Raw genomic sequence first — 25,330 nt, 5'->3', positions numbered from 1 at the left:
GTTTCACAGAACGCTTCTGTTTAGTTTTTATGGGAAGATATTCTCGTTTCCAACGAAGGCCTGAAGGGGCTCAAAATATCCACTTGCAGATGCTGCAAAAACAGAGTTTCAAAACGGCTCTATCAAAAGGAAGGCTTCTCTCTCCGAGTTGAATGCACACATCATAAAGAGGTTTCTGAGAATGCTTCTGCCTGGTTTACAAGTGAAGATGTTTCCTTTTCCACCATAGGCCTCAAAGCGCTCCAAACGAACACTTGCAGATTCTACAAAAAGAGTGTTTCAAAACTGCTCTTTGAAAAGAAGTGTTCAACTCTGTGAGTTGGATTCATACTACACAAAGCAGTTTCACAGAACGCTTCTGTTTAGTTTTTATGGGAAGATATTCCCGTTTCCAACAAAGGCCTGAAGGGGCTCCAAATATCCACTTGCAGATGCTGCAAAAACAGAGTTTCAAAACTGCTCTATCAAAAGGAAGGCTTCTCTCTCCGAGTTGAATGCACACATCATAAAGAGGTTTCTGAGAATGCTTCTGCCTGGTTTACAAGTGAAGATATTTTCTTTTCCACCATAGGCCTCAAAGCGCTCCAAATGAACACTTGCAGATTCTACAAAAAGAGTGTTTCATAACTGCTCTAGCAAAGGAAAGGTTCAACTATGTGAGTTAAACACACACATCACAAAGCAGTTTGTGAGAATGCTTCTGTCCAGTTTTTATGGGAAGATATTCCCGTTTCTAACGAAGGCCTGAAAGAGCTCCAAATATCCACTTGCAGATGCTGCAAAAAGACTCTTTCCAAACCTCTCCATGAAAAGGAAGGTTCAACTCTGTGAGTTGAATGCACACATCATAAAGAAGTTTCAAAGAATGCTTCTGTCTAGGTTTTATGTGAAGATATTTCCTTTTCCACCATAGGCCTCAAAGCACTCCAAATGAAAACTTGCAGATTCTACAAAAAGAGTGTTTCAAAACTGCTCTTTGAAAAGAAGTGTTCAACTCTGTGAGTTGGATTCATACTACACAAAGCAGTTTCACAGAACGCTTCTCTTTAGTTTTTATGGGAAGATATTCCCGTTTCCAACGAAGGCCTTAAGGGGCTCCAAATATCCACTTGCAGATGCTGCAAAAACAGAGTTTCAAAACTGCTCTATCAAAAGGAAGGCTTCTCTCTCCGAGTTGAATGCCCACATCATAAAGAGGTTTCTGAGAATGCTTCTGCCTGGTTTACAAGTGAAGATATTTCCTTTTCCACCATAGGCCTCAAAGCGCTCCAAATGAACACTTGCAGATTCTACAAAAAGAGTGTTTCAAAACTGCTCTTTGAAAAGAAGTGTTGAACTCTGTGAGTTGGATTCATACTACACAAAGCAGTTTCACAGAACGCTTCTGTTTAGTTTTTATGGGAAGATATTCCCGTTTCCAACGAAGGCCTGAATGGGCTCCAAATATGCACTTGCAGATGCTGCAAAGAGACTCTTTCCAAACTGCTCCATGAAAAGGAAGGTTGAACTCTGTGAGGTGAAGGCACACATCATAAAGAAGTTTCAAAGAATGCTTCTGTCTAGGTTTTATGTGAAGATATTTCCTTTTCCACCATAGGCCTCAAAACGCTCCAAATGAACACTTGCAGATTCTACAAAAAGAGTGTTTCAAAACTGCTCTTTGAAAAGAAGTGTTGAACTCTGTGAGTTGGATCCATACTACACAAAGCAGTTTCACAGAACGCTTCTGTTTAGTTTTTATGGGAAGATATTCCCGTTTCCAACGAAGGCCTGAAGGGGCTCCAAATATCCACTTGCAGATGCTGCAAAAACAGAGTTTCAAAACTGCTCTATCAAAAGGAAGGCTTCTCTCTCCGAGTTGAATGCACACATCATAAAGAGGTTTCTGAGAATGCTTCTGCCTGGTTTACAAGTGAAGATATTTCCTTTTCCACCATAGGCCTCAAAGCGCTCCAAATGAACACTTGCAGATTCTACAAAAAGAGTGTTTCAAAACTGCTCTTTGAAAAGAAGTGTTCAACTCTGTGAGTTGGATTCATACTACACAAAGCAGTTTCACAGAACGCTTCTGTTTAGTTTTTATGGGAAGATATTCCCGTTTCCAACGAAGGCCTGAAGGGGCTCCAAATATCCACTTGCAGATGCTGCAAAAACAGAGTTTCAAAACTGCTCTATCAAAAGGAAGGCTTCTCTCTCCGAGTTGAATGCACACATCATAAAGAGGTTTCTGAGAATGCTTCTGCCTGGTTTACAAGTGAAGATATTTCCTTTTCCACCATAGGCCTCAAAGCGCTCCAAATGAACACTTGCAGATTCTACAAAGAGAGTGTTTCAAAACTGCTCTTTGAAAAGAAGTGTTGAACTCTGTGAGTTGGATTCATACTACACAAAGCAGTTTCACAGAACACTTCTGTTTAATTTTTATGGGAAGATATTCCCGTTTCCAACGAAGGCCTGAAAGGGCTCCAAATATCCACTTGCAGATGCTGCAAAGAGACTCTTTCCAAACTGCTCCATGAAAAGGAAGGTTCAACTCTGTGAGGTGAAGGCACACATCATAAAGAAGTTTCAAAGAATGCTTCTGTCTAGGTTTTATGTGAAGATATTTCCTTTTCCACCATAGGCCTCAAAACGCTCCAAATGAAAACTTGCAGATTCTACAAAAAGAGTGTTTCAAAACTGCTCTTTGAAAAGAAGTGTTCAACTCTGTGAGTTGGATTCATACTACACAAAGCAGTTTCACAGAACGCTTCTGTTTAGTTTTTATGGGAAGATATTCCCGTTTCCAACGAAGGCCTGAAGGGGCTCCAAATATCCACTTGCAGATGCTGCAAAAACAGAGTTTCAAAACTGCTCTATCAAAAGGAAGGCTTCTCTCTCCGAGTTGAATGCACACATCATAAAGAGGTTTCTGAGAATGCTTCTGCCTGGTTTACAAGTGAAGATGTTTCCTTTTCCACCATAGGCCTCAAAGCGCTCCAAATGAACACTTGCAGATTCTACGAAAAGAGTGTTTCAAAACTGCTCTTTCAAAAGAAGTGTTCAACTCTGTGAGTTGGATTCATAGTACACAAAGCAGTTTCACAGAACGCTTCTGTTTAGTTTTTATGGGAAGATATTCCCGTTTCCAACGAAGGCCTGAAACGGCTCCAAATATCCACTTGCAGATGCTGCAAAGAGACTCTTTCCAAACTGCTCCATGAAAAGGAAGGTTCAACTCTGTGAGGTGAAGGCACATATCATAAAGAAGTTTCAAAGAATGCTTCTGTCTAGGTTTTATGTGAAGATATTTCCTTTTCCACCATAGGCCTCAAAACGCTCCAAATGAACACTTGCAGATTCTACAAAAAGAGTGTTTCAAAACTGCTCTTTGAAAAGAAGTGTTCAACTCTGTGAGTTGGATTCATCCTACACAAAGCAGTTTCACAGTACGCTTCTGTTTAGTTTTTATGGGAAGATATTCCCGTTTCCAACGAAGGCCTGAAGGGGCTCCAAATATCCACTTGCAGATGCTGCAAAAACAGAGTTTCAAAACTGCTCTATCAAAAGGAAGGCTTCTCTCTCCGAGTTGAATGCACACATCATAAAGAGGTTTCTGAGAATGCTTCTGCCTGGTTTACAAGTGAAGATATTTCCTTTTCCACCATAGGCCTCAAAGCGCTCCAAATGAACACTTGCAGATTCTACAAAAAGAGTGTTTCAAAACTGCTCTAGCAAAGGAAAGGTTCAACTATGTGAGTTAAACACACACATCACAAAGCAGTTTGTGAGAATGCTTCTGTCCAGTTTTTATGGGAAGATATTCCCGTTTCTAACGAAGACCTGAAAGAGCTCCAAATATCCACTTGCAGATGCTGCAAAAAGACTCTTTCCAAACTGCTCCATGAAAAGGAAGGTTCAACTCTGTGAGGTGAAGGCACATATCATAAAGAAGTTTCAAAGAATGCTTCTGTCTAGGTTTTATGTGAAGATATTTCCTTTTCCACCATAGGCCTCAAAACGCTCCAAATGAACACTTGCAGATTCTACAAAAAGAGTGTTTCAAAACTGCTCTTTGAAAAGAAGTGTTCAACTCTGTGAGTTGGATTCATCCTACACAAAGCAGTTTCACAGTACGCTTCTGTTTAGTTTTTATGGGAAGATATTCCCGTTTCCAACGAAGGCCTGAAGGGGCTCCAAATATCCACTTGCAGATGCTGCAAAAACAGAGTTTCAAAACTGCTCTATCAAAAGGAAGGCTTCTCTCTCCGAGTTGAATGCCCACATCATAAAGAGGTTTCTGAGAATGCTTCTGCCTGGTTTACAAGTGAAGATATTTCCTTTTCCACCATAGGCCTCAAAGCGCTCCAAATGAACACTTGCAGATTCTACAAAAAGAGTGTTTCAAAACTGCTCTAGCAAAGGAAAGGTTCAACTATGTGAGTTAAACACACACATCACAAAGCAGTTTGTGAGAATGCTTCTGTCCAGTTTTTATGGGAAGATATTCCCGTTTCTAACGAAGACCTGAAAGAGCTCCAAATATCCACTTGCAGATGCTGCAAAAAGACTCTTTCCAAACCTCTCCATGAAAAGGAAGGTTCAACTCTGTGAGTTGAATGCACACATCATAAAGAAGTTTCAAAGAATGCTTCTGTCTAGGTTTTCTGTGAAGATATTTCCTTTTCCACCATAGGCCTCAAAGCACTCCAAATGAAAACTTGCAGATTCTACAAAAAGAGTGTTTCAAAACTGCTCTTTCAAAAGAAGTGTTCAACTCTGTGAGTTGGATTCATAGTACACAAAGCAGTTTCACAGAACGCTTCTGTTTAGTTTTTATGGGAAGATATTCCCGTTTCCAACGAAGGCCTGAAGGGGCTCCAAATATCCACTTGCAGATGCTGCAAAAAGACTCTTTCCAAACTGCTCCATGAAAAGGAAGGTTCAACTCTGTGAGTTGAAGGCACACATCATAAAAAAGTTTCAAAGAATGCTTCTGTCTAGGTTTTATGTGAAGATATTTCCTTTTCCACCATAGGCCTCAAAGCGCTCCAAATGAACACTTGCAGATTCTACAAAGAGAGTGTTTCAAAACTGCTCTTTGAAAAGAAGTGTTCAACTCTGTGAGTTGGATTCATACTACACAAAGCAGTTTCACAGAACGCTTCTGTTTAGTTTTTATGGGAAGATATTCCCGTTTCCAACGAAGGCCTGAAGGGGCTCCAAATATCCACTTGCAGATGCTGCAAAAACAGAGTTTCAAAACTGCTCTATCAAAAGGAAGGCTTCTCTCTCCGAGTTGAATGCACACATCATAAAGAGGTTTCTGAGAATGCTTCTGCCTGGTTTACAAGTGAAGATATTTCCTTTTCCACCATAGGCCTCAAAGCGCTCCAAATGAACACTTGCAGATTCTACAAAAAGAGTGTTTCAAAACTGCTCTTTCAAAAGAAGTGTTCAACTCTGTGAGTTGGATTCATACTACACAAAGCAGTTTCACAGAACGCTTCTGTTTAGTTTTCATGGGAAGATATTCCCGTTTCCAACGAAGGCCTGAAGGGGCTCCAAATATCCACTTGCAGATGCTGCAAAAACAGAGTTTCAAAACTGCTCTATCAAAAGGAAGGCTTCTCTCTCCGAGTTGAATGCACACATGATAAAGAGGTTTCTGAGAATGCTTCTGCCTGGTTTACAAGTGAAGATATTTCCTTTTCCACCATAGGCCTCAAATCGCTCCAAATGAACACTTGCAGATTCTACAAAAAGAGTGTTTCATAACTGCTCTAGCAAAGGAAAGGTTCAACTATGTGAGTTAAACACACACATCACAAAGCAGTTTGTGAGAATGCTTCTGTCCAGTTTTTATGGGAAGATATTCCCGTTTCTAACGAAGGCCTGAAAGAGCTCCAAATATCCACTTGCAGATGCTGCAAAAAGACTCTTTCCAAACCTCTCCATGAAAAGGAAGGTTCAACTCTGTGAGTTGAATGCACACATCATAAAGAAGTTTCAAAGAATGCTTCTGTCTAGGTTTTATGTGAAGATATTTCCTTTTCCACTATAGGCCTCAAAGCACTCCAAATGAACACTTGCAGATTCTACAAAAAGAGTGTTTCCAAACTACTCTTTCAAAAGAAGTGTTCAACTCTGTGAGTTGGATTCATACTACACAAAGCAGTTTCACAGAACGCTTCTGTTTAGTTTTTATGGGAAGATATTCCCGTTTCCAACGAAGGCCTGAAAGGGCTCCAAATATCCACTTGCAGATGCTGCAAAGAGACTCTTTCCAAACTGCTCCATGAAAAGGAAGGTTCAACTCTGTGAGGTGAAGGCACACATCATAAAGAAGTTTCAAAGAATGCTTCTGTCTAGGTTTTATGTGAACATATTTCCTTTTCCACCGTAGGCCTCAAAACGCTCCAAATGAACACTTGCAGATTCTACAAAAAGAGTGTTTCAAAACTGCTCTTTGAAAAGAAGTGTTCAACTCTGTGAGTTGGATTCATACTACACAAAGCAGTTTCACAGAACGCTTCTGTTTAGTTTTTATGGGAAGATATTCCCGTTTCCAACGAAGGCCTGAAGGGGCTCCAAATATCCACTTGCAGATGCTGCAAAAACAGAGTTTCAAAACTGCTCTATCAAAAGGAAGGCTTCTCTCTCCGAGTTGAATGCACACATCATAAAGAGGTTTCTGAGAATGCTTCTGCCTGGTTTACAAGTGCAGATATTTCCTTTTCCACCATAGGCCTCAAAGCGCTCCAAATGAACACTTGCAGATTCTACAACAAGAGTGTTTCAAAACTGCTCTTTCAAAAGAAGTGTTCAACTCTGTGAGTTGGATTCATACTACACAAAGCAGTTTCACAGAACGCTTCTGTTTAGTTTTTATGGGAAGATATTCCCGTTTCCAACGAAAGCCTGAAAGGGCTCCAAATATCCACTTGCAGATGCTGCAAAGAGACTCTTTCCAAACTGCTCCATGAAAAGGAAGGTTCAACTCTGTGAGGTGAAGGCACACATCATAAAGAAGTTTCAAAGAATGCTTCTGTCTAGGTTTTATGTGAAGATATTTCCTTTTCAACCATAGGCCTCAAAACGCTCCAAAGGAACACTTGCAGATTCTACAAAAAGAGTGTTTCAAAACTGCTCTTTGAAAAGAAGTGTTCAACTCTGTGAGTTGGATTCATACTACACAAAGCAGTTTCACAGAACGCTTCTGTTTAGTTTTTATGGGAAGATATTCCCGTTTCCAACGAAGGCCTGAAGGGGCTCCAAATATCCACTTGCAGATGCTGCAAAAACAGAGTTTCAAAACTGCTCTATCAAAAGGAAGGCTTCTCTCTCCGAGTTGAATGCACACATCATAAAGAGGTTTCTGAGAATGCTTCTGCCTGGTTTACAAGTGAAGATATTTCCTTTTCCACCATAGGCCTCAAAGCGCTCCAAATGAACACTTGCAGATTCTACAAAAAGAGTGTTTCAAAACTGCTCTTTCAAAAGAAGTGTTCAACTCTGTGAGTTGGATTCATACTACACAAAGCAGTTTCACAGAACGCTTCTGTTTAGTTTTCATGGGAAGATATTCCCGTTTCCAACGAAGGCCTGAAAGGGCTCCAAATATCCACTTGCAGATGCTGCAAAGAGACTCTTTCCAAACTGCTCCATGAAAAGGAAGGTTCAACTCTGTGAGGTGAAGGCACACATCATAAAGAAGTTTCAAAGAATGCTTCTGTCTAGGTTTTATGTGAAGATATTTCCTTTTCCACCATAGGCCTCAAAACGCTCCAAATGAACACTTGCAGATTCTACAAAAAGAGTGTTTCAAAACTGCTCTTTGAAAAGAAGTGTTCAACTCTGTGAGTTGGATTCATACTACACAAAGCAGTTTCACAGAACGCTTCTGTTTAGTTTTTATGGGAAGATATTCCCGTTTCCAACGAAGGCCTGAAGGGGCTCCAAATATCCACTTGCAGATGCTGCAAAAACAGAGTTTCAAAACTGCTCTATCAAAAGGAAGGCTTCTCTCTCCGAGTTGAATGGACACATCATAAAGAGGTTTCTGAGAATGCTTCTGCCTGGTTTACAAGTGAAGATATTTCCTTTTCCACCATAGGCCTCAAAGCGCTCCAAATGAACACTTGCAGATTCTACAAAAAGAGTGTTTCATAACTGCTCTAGCAAAGGAAAGGTTCAACTATGTGAGTTAAACACACACATCACAAAGCAGTTTGTGAGAATGCTTCTGTCCAGTTTTTATGGGAAGATATTCCCGTTTCTAACGAAGGCCTGAAAGAGCTCCAAATATCCACATGCAGATGCTGCAAAAAGACTCTTTACAAACCTCTCCATGAAAAGGAAGGTTCAACTCTGTGAGTTGAATGCACACATCATAAAGAAGTTTCAAGAATGCTTCTGTCTAGGTTTTATGTGAAGATATTTCCTTTTCCACCATAGGCCTCAAAGCACTCCAAATGAACACTTGCAGATTCTACAAAAAGAGTGTTTCAAAACTGCTCTTTCAAAAGAAGTGTTCAACTCTGTGAGTTGGATTCATACTACACAAAGCAGTTTCACATAACGCTTCTGTTTAGTTTTTATGGGAAGATATTCCCGTTTCCAACGAAGGCCTGAAAGGGCTCCAAATATCCACTTGCAGATGCTGCAAAGAGACTCTTTCCAAACTGCTCCATGAAAAGGAATTTTCAACTCTGTGAGGTGAAGGCACACATCATAAAGAAGTTTCAAAGAATGCTTCTGTCTAGGTTTTATGTGAAGATATTTCCTTTTCCACCATAGGCCTCAAAACGCTCCAAATGAACACTTGCAGATTCTACAAAAAGAGTGTTTCAAAACTGCTCTTTGAAAAGAAGTGTTCAACTCTGTGAGTTGGATTCATACTACACAAAGCAGTTTCACAGAACGCTTCTGTTTAGTTTTTATGGGAAGATATTCCCGTTTCCAACGAAGGCCTGAAGATGCTCCAAATATCCACTTGCAGATGCTGCAAAAACAGAGTTTCAAAACTGCTCTATCAAAAGGAAGGCTTCTCTCTCCGAGTTGAATGCACACATCATAAAGAGGTTTCTGAGAATGCTTCTGCCTGGTTTACAAGTGAAGATATTTCCTTTTCCACCATAGGCCTCAAAGCGCTCCAAATGAACACTTGCAGATTCTACAAAGAGAGTGTTTCAAAACTGCTCTTTGAAAAGAAGTGTTGAACTCTGTGAGTTGGATTCATACTACACAAAGCAGTTTCACAGAACACTTCTGTTTAATTTTTATGGGAAGATATTCCCGTTTCCAACGAAGGCCTGAAAGGGCTCCAAATATCCACTTGCAGATGCTGCAAAGAGACTCTTTCCAAACTGCTCCATGAATAGGAAGGTTCAACTCTGTGAGGTGAAGGCACACATCATAAAGAAGTTTCAAAGAATGCTTCTGTCTAGGTTTTATGTGAAGATATTTCCTTTTCCACCATAGGCCTCAAAACGCTCCAAATGAAAACTTGCAGATTCTACAAAAAGAGTGTTTCAAAACTGCTCTTTGAAAAGAAGTGTTCAACTCTGTGAGTTGGATTCATACTACACAAAGCAGTTTCACAGAACGCTTCTGTTTAGTTTTTATGGGAAGATATTCCCGTTTCCAACTAAGGACTGAAGGGGCTCCAAATATCCACTTGCAGATGCTGCAAAAACAGAGTTTCAAAACTGCTCTATCAAAAGGAAGGCTTCTCTCTCCGAGTTGAATGCACACATCCTAAAGAGGTTTCTGAGAATGCTTCTGCCTGGTTTACAAGTGAAGATATTTCCTTTTCCACCATAGGCCTCAAAGCGTTCCAATTGAACACTTGCAGATTCTACAAAGAGAGTGTTTCAAAACTGCTCTTTGAAAAGAAGTGTTGAACTCTGTGAGTTGGATTCATACCACACAAAGCAGTTTCACAGAACGCATCTGTTTAATTTTTATGGGAAGATATTCCCGTTTCCAACGAAGGCCTGAAAGGGCTCCAAATATCCACTTGCAGATGCTGCAAAGAGACTCTTTCCAAACTGCTCCATGAAAAGGAAGGTTCATCTCTGTGAGGTGAAGGCACACATCATAAAGAAGTTTCAAAGAATGCTTCTGTCTAGGTTTTATGTGAAGATATTTCCTTTTCCACCATAGGCCTCAAAACGCTCCAAATGAAAACTTGCAGATTCTACAAAAAGAGTGTTTCAAAACTGCTCTTTGAAAAGAAGTGTTCAACTCTGTGAGTTGGATTCATACTACACAAAGCAGTTTCACAGAACGCTTCTGTTTAGTTTTTATGGGAAGATATTCCCGTTTCCAACTAAGGACTGAAGGGGCTCCAAATATCCACTTGCAGATGCTGCAAAAACAGAGTTTCAAAACTGCTCTATCAAAAGGAAGGCTTCTCTCTCCGAGTTGAATGCACACATCCTAAAGAGGTTTCTGAGAATGCTTCTGCCTGGTTTACAAGTGAAGATATTTCCTTTTCCACCATAGGCCTCAAAGCGTTCCAATTGAACACTTGCAGATTCTACAAAGAGAGTGTTTCAAAACTGCTCTTTGAAAAGAAGTGTTGAACTCTGTGAGTTGGATTCATACCACACAAAGCAGTTTCACAGAACGCTTCTGTTTAGTTTTTATGGGAAGATATTCCCGTTTCCAACGAAAGCCTGAAAGGGCTCCAAATATCCACTTGCAGATGCTGCAAAGAGACTCTTTCCAAACTGCTCCATGAAAAGGAAGGTTCAACTCTGTGAGGTGAAGGCACACATCATAAAGAAGTTTCAAAGAATGCTTCTGTCTAGGTTTTATGTGAAGATATTTCCTTTTCAACCATAGGCCTCAAAACGCTCCAAATGAACACTTGCAGATTCTACAAAAAGAGTGTTTCAAAACTGCTCTTTGAAAAGAAGTGTTCAACTCTGTGAGTTGGATTCATACTACACAAAGCAGTTTCACAGAACGCTTCTGTTTAGTTTTTATGGGAAGATATTCCCGTTTCCAACGAAGGCCTGAAGGGGCTCCAAATATCCACTTGCAGATGCTGCAAAAACAGAGTTTCAAAACTGCTCTATCAAAAGGAAGGCTTGTCTCTCCGAGTTGAATGCACACATCATAAAGAGGTTTCTGAGAATGCTTCTGCCTGGTTTACAAGTGAAGATATTTCCTTTTCCACCATAGGCCTCAAAGCGCTCCAAATGAACACTTGCAGATTCTACAAAAAGAGTGTTTCAAAACTGCTCTTTCAAAAGAAGTGTTCAACTCTGTGAGTTGGATTCATACTACACAAAGCAGTTTCACAGAACGCTTCTGTTTAGTTTTTATGGGAAGATATTCCCGTTTCCAACGAAGGCCTGAAAGGGCTCCAAATATCCACTTGCAGATGCTGCAAAGAGACTCTTTCCAAACTGCTCCATGAAAAGGAAGGTTCAACTCTGTGAGGTGAAGGCACACATCATAAAGAAGTTTCAAAGAATGCTTCTGTCTAGGTTTTATGTGAAGATATTTCCTTTTCCACCATAGGCCTCAAAACGCTCCAAATGAACACTTGCAGATTCTACAAAAAGAGTGTTTCAAAACTGCTCTTTGAAAAGAAGTGTTCAACTCTGTGAGTTGGATTCATACTACACAAAGCAGTTTCACAGAACGCTTCTGTTTAGTTTTTATGGGAAGATATTCCCGTTTCCAACGAAGGCCTGAAGGGGCTCCAAATATCCACTTGCAGATGCTGCAAAAACAGAGTTTCAAAACTGCTCTATCAAAAGGAAGGCTTCTCTCTCCGAGTTGAATGGACACATCATAAAGAGGTTTCTGAGAATGCTTCTGCCTGGTTTACAAGTGAAGATATTTCCTTTTCCACCATAGGCCTCAAAGCGCTCCAAATGAACACTTGCAGATTCTACAAAAAGAGTGTTTCATAACTGCTCTAGCAAAGGAAAGGTTCAACTATGTGAGTTAAACACACACATCACAAAGCAGTTTGTGAGAATGCTTCTGTCCAGTTTTTATGGGAAGATATTCCCGTTTCTAACGAAGGCCTGAAAGAGCTCCAAATATCCACATGCAGATGCTGCAAAAAGACTCTTTACAAACCTCTCCATGAAAAGGAAGGTTCAACTCTGTGAGTTGAATGCACACATCATAAAGAAGTTTCAAGAATGCTTCTGTCTAGGTTTTATGTGAAGATATTTCCTTTTCCACCATAGGCCTCAAAGCACTCCAAATGAACACTTGCAGATTCTACAAAAAGAGTGTTTCAAAACTGCTCTTTCAAAAGAAGTGTTCAACTCTGTGAGTTGGATTCATACTACACAAAGCAGTTTCACATAACGCTTCTGTTTAGTTTTTATGGGAAGATATTCCCGTTTCCAACGAAGGCCTGAAAGGGCTCCAAATATCCACTTGCAGATGCTGCAAAGAGACTCTTTCCAAACTGCTCCATGAAAAGGAATTTTCAACTCTGTGAGGTGAAGGCACACATCATAAAGAAGTTTCAAAGAATGCTTCTGTCTAGGTTTTATGTGAAGATATTTCCTTTTCCACCATAGGCCTCAAAACGCTCCAAAGGAACACTTGCAGATTCTACAAAAAGAGTGTTTCAAAACTGCTCTTTGAAAAGAAGTGTTCAACTCTGTGAGTTGGATTCATACTACACAAAGCAGTTTCACAGAACGCTTCTGTTTAGTTTTTATGGGAAGATATTCCCGTTTCCAACGAAGGCCTGAAGATGCTCCAAATATCCACTTGCAGATGCTGCAAAAACAGAGTTTCAAAACTGCTCTATCAAAAGGAAGGCTTCTCTCTCCGAGTTGAATGCACACATCATAAAGAGGTTTCTGAGAATGCTTCTGCCTGGTTTACAAGTGAAGATATTTCCTTTTCCACCATAGGCCTCAAAGCGCTCCAAATGAACACTTGCAGATTCTACAAAGAGAGTGTTTCAAAACTGCTCTTTGAAAAGAAGTGTTGAACTCTGTGAGTTGGATTCATACTACACAAAGCAGTTTCACAGAACACTTCTGTTTAATTTTTATGGGAAGATATTCCCGTTTCCAACGAAGGCCTGAAAGGGCTCCAAATATCCACTTGCAGATGCTGCAAAGAGACTCTTTCCAAACTGCTCCATGAATAGGAAGGTTCAACTCTGTGAGGTGAAGGCACACATCATAAAGAAGTTTCAAAGAATGCTTCTGTCTAGGTTTTATGTGAAGATATTTCCTTTTCCACCATAGGCCTCAAAACGCTCCAAATGAAAACTTGCAGATTCTACAAAAAGAGTGTTTCAAAACTGCTCTTTGAAAAGAAGTGTTCAACTCTGTGAGTTGGATTCATACTACACAAAGCAGTTTCACAGAACGCTTCTGTTTAGTTTTTATGGGAAGATATTCCCGTTTCCAACTAAGGACTGAAGGGGCTCCAAATATCCACTTGCAGATGCTGCAAAAACAGAGTTTCAAAACTGCTCTATCAAAAGGAAGGCTTCTCTCTCCGAGTTGAATGCACACATCCTAAAGAGGTTTCTGAGAATGCTTCTGCCTGGTTTACAAGTGAAGATATTTCCTTTTCCACCATAGGCCTCAAAGCGTTCCAATTGAACACTTGCAGATTCTACAAAGAGAGTGTTTCAAAACTGCTCTTTGAAAAGAAGTGTTGAACTCTGTGAGTTGGATTCATACCACACAAAGCAGTTTCACAGAACGCATCTGTTTAATTTTTATGGGAAGATATTCCCGTTTCCAACGAAGGCCTGAAAGGGCTCCAAATATCCACTTGCAGATGCTGCAAAGAGACTCTTTCCAAACTGCTCCATGAAAAGGAAGGTTCAACTCTGTGAGGTGAAGGCACACATCATAAAGAAGTTTCAAAGAATGCTTCTGTCTAGGTTTTATGTGAAGATATTTCCTTTTCCACCATAGGCCTCAAAACGCTCCAAAGGAACACTTGCAGATTCTACAAAAAGAGTGTTTCAAAACTGCTCTTTGAAAAGAAGTGTTCAACTCTGTGAGTTGGATTCATACTACACAAAGCAGTTTCACAGAACGCTTCTGTTTAGTTTTTATGGGAAGATATTCCCGTTTCCAACGAAGGCCTGAAGATGCTCCAAATATCCACTTGCAGATGCTGCAAAAACAGAGTTTCAAAACTGCTCTATCAAAAGGAAGGCTTCTCTCTCCGAGTTGAATGCACACATCATAAAGAGGTTTCTGAGAATGCTTCTGCCTGGTTTACAAGTGAAGATATTTCCTTTTCCACCATAGGCCTCAAAGCGCTCCAAATGAACACTTGCAGATTCTACAAAGAGAGTGTTTCAAAACTGCTCTTTGAAAAGAAGTGTTGAACTCTGTGAGTTGGATTCATACTACACAAAGCAGTTTCACAGAACACTTCTGTTTAATTTTTATGGGAAGATATTCCCGTTTCCAACGAAGGCCTGAAAGGGCTCCAAATATCCACTTGCAGATGCTGCAAAGAGACTCTTTCCAAACTGCTCCATGAATAGGAAGGTTCAACTCTGTGAGGTGAAGGCACACATCATAAAGAAGTTTCAAAGAATGCTTCTGTCTAGGTTTTATGTGAAGATATTTCCTTTTCCACCATAGGCCTCAAAACGCTCCAAATGAAAACTTGCAGATTCTACAAAAAGAGTGTTTCAAAACTGCTCTTTGAAAAGAAGTGTTCAACTCTGTGAGTTGGATTCATACTACACAAAGCAGTTTCACAGAACGCTTCTGTTTAGTTTTTATGGGAAGATATTCCCGTTTCCAACTAAGGACTGAAGGGGCTCCAAATATCCACTTGCAGATGCTGCAAAAACAGAGTTTCAAAACTGCTCTATCAAAAGGAAGGCTTCTCTCTCCGAGTTGAATGCACACATCCTAAAGAGGTTTCTGAGAATGCTTCTGCCTGGTTTACAAGTGAAGATATTTCCTTTTCCACCATAGGCCTCAAAGCGTTCCAATTGAACACTTGCAGATTCTACAAAGAGAGTGTTTCAAAACTGCTCTTTGAAAAGAAGTGTTGAACTCTGTGAGTTGGATTCATACCACACAAAGCAGTTTCACAGAACGCATCTGTTTAATTTTTATGGGAAGATATTCCCGTTTCCAACGAAGGCCTGAAAGGGCTCCAAATATCCACTTGCAGATGCTGCAAAGAGACTCTTTCCAAACTGCTCCATGAAAAGGAAGGTTCATCTCTGTGAGGTGAAGGCACACATCATAAAGAAGTTTCAAAGAATGCTTCTGTCTAGGTTTTATGTGAAGATATTTCCTTTTCCACCATAGGCCTCAAAACGCTCCAAATGAAAACTTGCAGATTCTACAAAAAGAGTGTTTCAAAACTGCTCTTTGAAAAGAAGTGTTCAACTCTGTGAGTTGGATTCATACTACACAAAGCAGTTTCACAGAACGCTTCTGTTTAGTTTTTATGGGAAGATATTCCCGTTTCCAACTAAGGACTGAAGGGGCTCCAAATATCCACTTGCAGATGCTGCAAAAACAGAGTTTCAAAACTGCTCTATCAAAAGGAAGGCTTCTCTCTCCGAGTTGAATGCACACATCCTAAAGAGGTTTCTGAGAATGCTTCTGCCTGGTTTACAAGTGAAGATATTTCCTTTTCCACCATAGGCCTCAAAGCGTTCCAATTGAACACTTGCAGATTCTACAAAGAGAGTGTTTCAAAACTGCTCTTTGAAAAGAAGTGTTGAACTCTGTGAGTTGGATTCATACCACACAAAGCAGTTTCACAGAACGCATCTGTTTAATTTTTATGGGAAGATATTCCCGTTTCCAACGAAGGCCTGAAAGGGCTCCAAATATCCACTTGCAGATGCTGCAAAGAGACTCTTTCCAAACTGCTCCATGAAAAGGAAGGTTCATCTCTGTGAGGTGAAGGCACACATCATAAAGAAGTTTCAAAGAATGCTTCTGTCTAGGTTTTATGTGAAGATATTTCCTTTTCCACCATAGGCCTCAAAACGCTCCAAATGAACCCTGGCAGATTCTACAAAAAGAGTGTTTCAAAACTGCTCTTTGAAAAGAAGTGTTCAACTCTGTGAGTTGGATTCATACTACACAAAGCAGTTTCACAGAACGCTTCTGTTTAGTTTTTATGGGAAGATATTCCCGTTTCCAACGAAGGCCTGAAGGGGCTCCAAATATCCACTTGCAGATGCTGCAAAAACAGAGTTTCAAAACAGCTCTATCAAAAGGAAGGCTTCTCTCTCCGAGTTGAATGCACACATCATAAAGAGGTTTCTGAGAATGCTTCTGCCTGGTTTACAAGTGAAGATATTTCCTTTTCCACCATAGGCCTCAAAGCGCTCCAAATGAACACTTGCAGATTCTACAAAAAGAGTGTTTCAAAACTGCTCTTTCAAAAGAAGTGTTCAACTCTGTGAGTTGGATTCATACTACACAAAGCAGTTTCACAGAACGCTTCTGTTTAGTTTTTATGGGAAGATATTCCCGTTTCCAACGAAGGCCTGAAACGGCTCCAAATATCCACTTGCAGATGCTGCAAAGAGACTCTTTCCAAACTGCTCCATGAAAAGGAAGGTTCAACTATGTGAGGTGAAGGCACATATCATAAAGAAGTTTCAAAGAATGCTTCTGTCTAGGTTTTATGTGAAGATATTTCCTTTTCCACCATAGGCCTCAAAACGCTCCAAATGAACACTTGCAGATTCTACAAAAAGAGTGTTTCAAAACTGCTCTTTGAAAAGAAGTGTTCAACTCTGTGAGTTGGATTCATACTACACAAAGCAGTTTCACAGAACGCTTCTGTTTAGTTTTTATGGGAAGATATTCCCGTTTCCAACGAAGGCCTGAAGGGGCTCCAAATATCCACTTGCAGATGCTGCAAAAACAGAGTTTCAAAACTGCTCTATCAAAAGGAAGGCTTCTCTCTCCGAGTTGAATGCACACATCATAAAGAGGTTTCTGAGAATGCTTCTGCCTGGTTTACAAGTGAAGATATTTCCTTTTCCACCATAGGCCTCAAAGCGCTCCAAATGAACACTTGCAGATTCTACAAAAAGAGTGTTTCAAAACTGCTCTAGCAAAGGAAAGGTTCAACTATGTGAGTTAAAAACACACATCACAAAGCAGTTTGTGAGAATGCTTCTGTCCAGTTTTTATGGGAAGATATTCCCGTTTCTAACGAAGACCTGAAAGAGCTCCAAATATCCACTTGCAGATGCTGCAAAAAGACTCTTTCAAAACCTCTCCATGAAAAGGAAGGTTCAACTCTGTGAGTTGAATGCACACATCATAAAGAAGTTTCAAAGAATGCTTCTGTCTAGGTTTTCTGTGAAGATATTTCCTTTTCCACCATAGGCCTCAAAGCACTCCAAATGAAAACTTGCAGATTCTACAAAAAGAGTGTTTCAAAACTGCTCTTTCAAAAGAAGTGTTCAACTCTGTGAGTTGGATTCATACTACACAAAGCAGTTTCACAGAACGCTTCTGTTTAGTTTTTATGGGAAGATATTCCCGTTTCCAACGAAGGCCTGAAAGGGCTCCAAATATCCACTTGCAGATGCTGCAAAAAGACTCTTTCCAAACTGCTCCATGAAAAGGAAGGTTCAACTCTGTGAGTTGAAGGCACACATCATAAAAAAGTTTCAAAGAATGCTTCTGTCTAGGTTTTATGTGAAGATATTTCCTTTTCCACCATAGGCCTCAAAGCGCTCCAAATGAACACTTGCAGATTCTACAAAGAGAGTGTTTCAAAACTGCTCTTTGAAAAGAAGTGTTCAACTCTGTGAGTTGGATTCATACTACACAAAGCAGTTTCACAGAACGCTTCTGTTTAGTTTTTATGGGAAGATATTCCCGTTTCCAACGAAGGCCTGAAGGGGCTCCAAATATCCACTTGCAGATGCTGCAAAAACAGAGTTTCAAAACTGCTCTATCAAAAGGAAGGCTTCTCTCTCCGAGTTGAATGCACACATCATAAAGAGGTTTCTGAGAATGCTTCTGCCTGGTTTACAAGTGAAGATGTTTCCTTTTCCACCATAGGCCTCAAAGCGCTCCAAATGAACACTTGCAGATTCTACAAAAAGAGTGTTTCAAAACTGCTCTTTGAAAAGAAGTGTTCAACTCTGTGAGTTGGATTCATACTACACAAAGCAGTTTCACAGAACGCTTCTGTTTAGTTTTTATGGGAAGATATTCCCGTTTCCAACGAAGGCCTGAAAGGGCTCCAAATATCCACTTGCAGATGCTGCAAAGAGACTCTTTCCAAACTGCTCCATGAAAAGGAAGGTTCAACTCTGTGAGGTGAAGGCACATATCATAAAGAAGTTTCAAAGAATGCTTCTGTCTAGGTTTTATGTGAAGATATTTCCTTTTCCACCATAGGCGTCAAAACGCTCCAAATGAACACTTGCAGATTCTACAAAAAGAGTGTTTCAAAACTGCTCTTTGAAAAGAAGTGTTCAACTCTGTGAGTTGGATTCATACTACACAAAGCAGTTTCACAGAACGCTTCTGTTTAGTTTTCATGGGAAGATATTCCCGTTTCCAACGAAGGCCTGAAGGGGCTCCAAATATCCACTTGCAGATGCTGCAAAAACAGAGTTTCAAAACTGCTCTATCAAAAGGAAGGCTTCTCTCTCCGAGTTGAATGCACACATCATAAAGAGGTTTCTGAGAATGCTTCTGCCTGGTTTACAAGTGAAGATATTTCCTTTTCCACCATAGGCCTCAAATCGCTCCAAATGAACACTTGCAGATTCTACAAAAAGAGTGTTTCATAACTGCTCTAGCAAAGGAAAGGTTCAACTATGTGAGTTAAACACACACATCACAAAGCAGTTTGTGAGAATGCTTCTGTCCAGTTTTTATGGGAAGATATTCCCGTTTCTAACGAAGGCCTGAAAGAGCTCCAAATATCCACTTGCAGATGCTGCAAAAAGACTCTTTCCAAACCTCTCCATGAAAAGGAAGGTTCAACTCTGTGAGTTGAATGCACACATCATAAAGAAGTTTCAAAGAATGCTTCTGTCTAGGTTTTATGTGAAGATATTTCCTTTTCAACCATAGGCCTCAAAGCACTCCAAATGAACACTTGCAGATTCTACAAAAAGAGTGTTTCCAAACTGCTCTTTGAAAAGAAGTGTTCAACTCTGTGAGTTGGATTCATACTACACAAAGCAGTTTCACAGAACGCTTCTGTTTAGTTTTTATGGGAAGATATTCCCGTTTCCAACGAAGGCCTGAAGGGGCTCCAAATATCCACTTGCAGATGCTGCAAAAACAGAGTTTCAAAACTGCTCTATCAAAAGGAAGGCTTCTCTCTCCGAGTTGAATGCACACATCATAAAGAGGTTTCTGAGAATGCTTCTGCCTGGTTTACAAGTGCAGATATTTCCTTTTCCACCATAGGCCTCAAAGCGCTCCAAATGAACACTTGCAGATTCTACAACAAGAGTGTTTCAAAACTGCTCTTTCAAAAGAAGTGTTCAACTCTGTGAGTTGGATTCATACTACACAAAGCAGTTTCACAGAACGCTTCTGTTTAGTTTTTATGGGAAGATATTCCCGTTTCCAATGAAAGCCTGAAAGGGCTCCAAATATCCACTTGCAGATGCTGCAAAGAGACTCTTTCCAAACTGCTCCATGAAAAGGAAGTTTCAACTCTGTGAGGTGAAGGCACACATCATAAAGAAGTTTCAAAGAATGCTTCTGTCTAGGTTTTATGTGAAGATATTTCCTTTTCAACCATAGGCCTCAAAACGCTCCAAATGAACACTTGCAGATTCTACAAAAAGAGTGTTTCAAAACTGCTCTTTGAAAAGAAGTGTTCAACTCTGTGAGTTGGATTCATACTACACAAAGCAGTTTCACAGAACGCTTCTGTTTAGTTTTTATGGGAAGATATTCCCGTTTCCAACGAAGGCCTGAAGGGGCTCCAAATATCCACTTGCAGATGCTGCAAAAACAGAGTTTCAAAACTGCTCTATCAAAAGGAAGGCTTCTCTCTCCGAGTTGAATGCACACATCATAAAGAGGTTTCTGAGAATGCTTCTGCCTGGTTTACAAGTGAAGATATTTCCTTTTCCACCATAGGCCTCAAAGCGCTCCAAATGAACACTTGCAGATTCTACAAAAAGAGTGTTTCAAAACTGCTCTTTCAAAAGAAGTGTTCAACTCTGTGAGTTGGATTCATACTACACAAAGCAGTTTCACAGAACGCTTCTGTTTAGTTTTTATGGGAAGATATTCCCGTTTCCAACGAAGGCCTGAAAGGGCTCCAAATATCCACTTGCAGATGCTGCAAAGAGACTCTTTCCAAACTGCTCCATGAAAAGGAAGGTTCAACTCTGTGAGGTGAAGGCACACATCATAAAGAAGTTTCAAAGAATGCTTCTGTCTAGGTTTTATGTGAAGATATTTCCTTTTCCACCATAGGCCTCAAAACGCTCCAAATGAACACTTGCAGATTCTACAAAAAGAGTGTTTCAAAACTGCTCTTTGAAAAGAAGTGTTCAACTCTGTGAGTTGGATTCATACTACACAAAGCAGTTTCACAGAACGCTTCTGTTTAGTTTTTATGGGAAGATATTCCCGTTTCCAACGAAGGCCTGAAGGGGCTCCAAATATCCACTTGCAGATGCTGCAAAAACAGAGTTTCAAAACTGCTCTATCAAAAGGAAGGCTTCTCTCTCCGAGTTGAATGGACACATCATAAAGGGGTTTCTGAGAATGCTTCTGCCTGGTTTACAAGTGAAGATATTTCCTTTTCCACCATAGGCCTCAAAGCGCTCCAAATGAACACTTGCAGATTCTACAAAAAGAGTGTTTCATAACTGCTCTAGCAAAGGAAAGGTTCAACTATGTAAGTTAAACACACACATCACAAAGCAGTTTGTGAGAATGCTTCTGTCCAGTTTTTATGGGAAGATATTCCCGTTTCTAACGAAGGCCTGAAAGAGCTCCAAATATCCACTTGCAGATGCTGCAAAAAGACTCTTTCCAAACCTCTCCATGAAAAGGAAGGTTCAACTCTGTGAGTTGAATGCACACATCATAAAGAAGTTTCAAGAATGCTTCTGTCTAGGTTTTATGTGAAGATATTTCCTTTTCCACCATAGGCCTCAAAGCACTCCAAATGAACACTTGCAGATTCTACAAAAAGAGTGTTTCAAAACTGCTCTTTCAAAAGAAGTGTTCAACTCTGTGAGTTGGATTCATACTACACAAAGCAGTTTCACAGAACGCTTCTGTTTAGTTTTTATGGGAAGATATTCCCGTTTCCAACGAAGGCCTGAAAGGGCTCCAAATATCCACTTGCAGATGCTGCAAAGAGACTCTTTCCAAACTGCTCCATGAAAAGGAAGGTTCAACTCTGTGAGGTGAAGGCACATATCATAAAGAAGTTTCAAAGAATGCTTCTGTCTAGGTTTTATGTGAACATATTTCCTTTTCCACCATAGGCCTCAAAACGCTCCAAATGAACACTTGCAGATTCTACAAAAAGAGTGTTTCAAAACTGCTCTTTGAAAAGAAGTGTTCAACTCTGTGAGTTGGATTCATACTACACAAAGCAGTTTCACAGAACGCTTCTGTTTAGTTTTCATGGGAAGATATTCCCGTTTCCAACGAAGGCCTGAAGGGGCTCCAAATATCCACTTGCAGATGCTGCAAAAACAGAGTTTCAAAACTGCTCTATCAAAAGGAAGGCTTCTCTCTCCGAGTTGAATGCACACATCATAAAGAGGTTTCTGAGAATGCTTCTGCCTGGTTTACAAGTGAAGATATTTCCTTTTCCACCATAGGCCTCAAATCGCTCCAAATGAACACTTGCAGATTCTACAAAAAGAGTGTTTCATAACTGCTCTAGCAAAGGAAAGGTTCAACTATGTGAGTTAAACACACACATCACAAAGCAGTTTGTGAGAATGCTTCTGTCCAGTTTTTATGGGAAGATATTCCCGTTTCTAACGAAGGCCTGAAAGAGCTCCAAATATCCACTTGCAGATGCTGCAAAAAGACTCTTTCCAAACCTCTCCATGAAAAGGAAGGTTCAACTCTGTGAGTTGAATGCACACATCATAAAGAAGTTTCAAAGAATGCTTCTGTCTAGGTTTTATGTGAAGATATTTCCTTTTCAACCATAGGCCTCAAAGCACTCCAAATGAACACTTGCAGATTCTACAAAAAGAGTGTTTCCAAACTACTCTTTCAAAAGAAGTGTTCAACTCTGTGAGTTGGATTCATACTACACAAAGCAGTTTCACAGAACGCTTCTGTTTAGTTTTTATGGGAAGATATTCCCGTTTCCAACGAAGGCCTGAAAGGGCTCCAAATATCCACTTGCAGATGCTGCAAAGAGACTCTTTCCAAACTGCTCCATGAAAAGGAAGGTTCAACTCTGTGAGGTGAAGGCACATATCATAAAGAAGTTTCAAAGAATGCTTCTGTCTAGGTTTTATGTGAACATATTTCCTTTTCCACCGTAGGCCTCAAAACGCTCCAAATGAACACTTGCAGATTCTACAAAAAGAGTGTTTCAAAACTGCTCTTTGAAAAGAAGTGTTCAACTCTGTGAGTTGGATTCATACTACACAAAGCAGTTTCACAGAACGCTTCTGTTTAGTTTTTATGGGAAGATATTCCCGTTTCCAACGAAGGCCTGAAGGGGCTCCAAATATCCACTTGCAGATGCTGCAAAAACAGAGTTTCAAAACTGCTCTATCAAAAGGAAGGCTTCTCTCTCCGAGTTGAATGCACACATCATAAAGAGGTTTCTGAGAATGCTTCTGCCTGGTTTACAAGTGCAGATATTTCCTTTTCCACCATAGGCCTCAAAGCGCTCCAAATGAACACTTGCAGATTCTAGAAAAAGAGTGTTTCAAAACTGCTCTTTCAAAAGAAGTGTTCAACTCTGTGAGTTGGATTCATACTACACAAAGCAGTTTCACAGAACGCTTCTGTTTAGTTTTTATGGGAAGATATTCCCGTTTCCAACGAAAGCCTGAAAGGGCTCCAAATATCCACTTGCAGATGCTGCAAAGAGACTCTTTCCAAACTGCTCCATGAAAAGGAAGGTTCAACTCTGTGAGGTGAAGGCACACATCATAAAGAAGTTTCAAAGAATGCTTCTGTCTAGGTTTTATGTGAAGATATTTCCTTTTCAACCATAGGCCTCAAAACGCTCCAAATGAACACTTGCAGATTCTACAAAAAGAGTGTTTCAAAACTGCTCTTTGAAAAGAAGTGTTCAACTCTGTGAGTTGGATTCATACTACACAAAGCAGTTTCACAGAACGCTTCTGTTTAGTTTTTATGGGAAGATATTCCCGTTTCCAACGAAGGCCTGAAGGGGCTCCAAATATCCACTTGCAGATGCTGCAAAAACAGAGTTTCAAAACTGCTCTATCAAAAGGAAGGCTTCTCTCTCCGAGTTGAATGCACACATCATAAAGAGGTTTCTGAGAATGCTTCTGCCTGGTTTACAAGTGAAGATATTTCCTTTTCCACCATAGGCCTCAAAGCGCTCCAAATGAACACTTGCAGATTCTACAAAAAGAGTGTTTCAAAACTGCTCTTTCAAAAGAAGTGTTCAACTCTGTGAGTTGGATTCATACTACACAAAGCAGTTTCACAGAACGCTTCTGTTTAGTTTTTATGGGAAGATATTCCCGTTTCCAACGAAGGCCTGAAAGGGCTCCAAATATCCACTTGCAGATGCTGCAAAGAGACTCTTTCCAAACTGCTCCATGAAAAGGAAGGTTCAACTCTGTGAGGTGAAGGCACACATCATAAAGAAGTTTCAAAGAATGCTTCTGTCTAGGTTTTATGTGAAGATATTTCCTTTTCCACCATAGGCCTCAAAACGCTCCAAATGAACACTTGCAGATTCTACAAAAAGAGTGTTTCAAAACTGCTCTTTGAAAAGAAGTGTTCAACTCTGTGAGTTGGATTCATACTACACAAAGCAGTTTCACAGAACGCTTCTGTTTAGTTTTTATGGGAAGATATTCCCGTTTCCAACGAAGGCCTGAAGGGGCTCCAAATATCCACTTGCAGATGCTGCAAAAACAGAGTTTCAAAACTGCTCTATCAAAAGGAAGGCTTCTCTCTCCGAGTTGAATGGACACATCATAAAGAGGTTTCTGAGAATGCTTCTGCCTGGTTTACAAGTGAAGATATTTCCTTTTCCACCATAGGCCTCAAAGCGCTCCAAATGAACACTTGCAGATTCTACAAAAAGAGTGTTTCATAACTGCTCTAGCAAAGGAAAGGTTCAACTATGTGAGTTAAACACACACATCACAAAGCAGTTTGTGAGAATGCTTCTGTCCAGTTTTTATGGGAAGATATTCCCGTTTCTAACGAAGGCCTGAAAGAGCTCCAAATATCCACTGGCAGATGCTGCAAGAAGACTCTTTCCAAACCTCTCCATGAAAAGGAAGGTTCAACTCTGTGAGTTGAATGCACACATCATAAAGAAGTTTCAAGAATGCTTCTGTCTAGGTTTTATGTGAAGATATTTCCTTTTCCACCATAGGCCTCAAAGCACTCCAAATGAACACTTGCAGATTCTACAAAAAGAGTGTTTCAAAACTGCTCTTTCAAAAGAAGTGTTCAACTCTGTGAGTTGGATTCATACTACACAAAGCAGTTTCACATAACGCTTCTGTTTAGTTTTTATGGGAAGATATTCCCGTTTCCAACGAAGGCCTGAAAGGGCTCCAAATATCCACTTGCAGATGCTGCAAAGAGACTCTTTCCAAACTGCTCCATGAAAAGGAATTTTCAACTCTGTGAGGTGAAGGCACACATCATAAAGAAGTTTCAAAGAATGCTTCTGTCTAGGTTTTATGTGAAGATATTTCCTTTTCCACCATAGGCCTCAAAACGCTCCAAAGGAACACTTGCAGATTCTACAAAAAGAGTGTTTCAAAACTGCTCTTTGAAAAGAAGTGTTCAACTCTGTGAGTTGGATTCATACTACACAAAGCAGTTTCACAGAACGCTTCTGTTTAGTTTTTATGGGAAGATATTCCCGTTTCCAACGAAGGCCTGAAGGGGCTCCAAATATCCACTTGCAGATGCTGCAAAAACAGAGTTTCAAAACTGCTCTATCAAAAGGAAGGCTTCTCTCTCCGAGTTGAATGCACACATCATAAAGAGGTTTCTGAGAATGCTTCTGCCTGGTTTACAACTGAAGATATTTCCTTTTCCACCATAGGCCTCAAAGCGCTCCAAATGAACACTTGCAGATTCTACAAAAAGAGTGTTTCAAAACTGCTCTTTCAAAAGAAGTGTTCAACTCTGTGAGTTGGATTCATACTACACAAAGCAGTTTCACAGAACGCTTCTGTTTAGTT

This window comes from Pongo pygmaeus, chromosome 20, assembly GCF_028885625.2.
Source record: "Pongo pygmaeus isolate AG05252 chromosome 20, NHGRI_mPonPyg2-v2.0_pri, whole genome shotgun sequence".
Classification (NCBI taxonomy): Eukaryota; Metazoa; Chordata; class Mammalia; order Primates; family Hominidae; genus Pongo; species Pongo pygmaeus.
Note: the sequence above shows the minus strand (reverse complement) of the source record.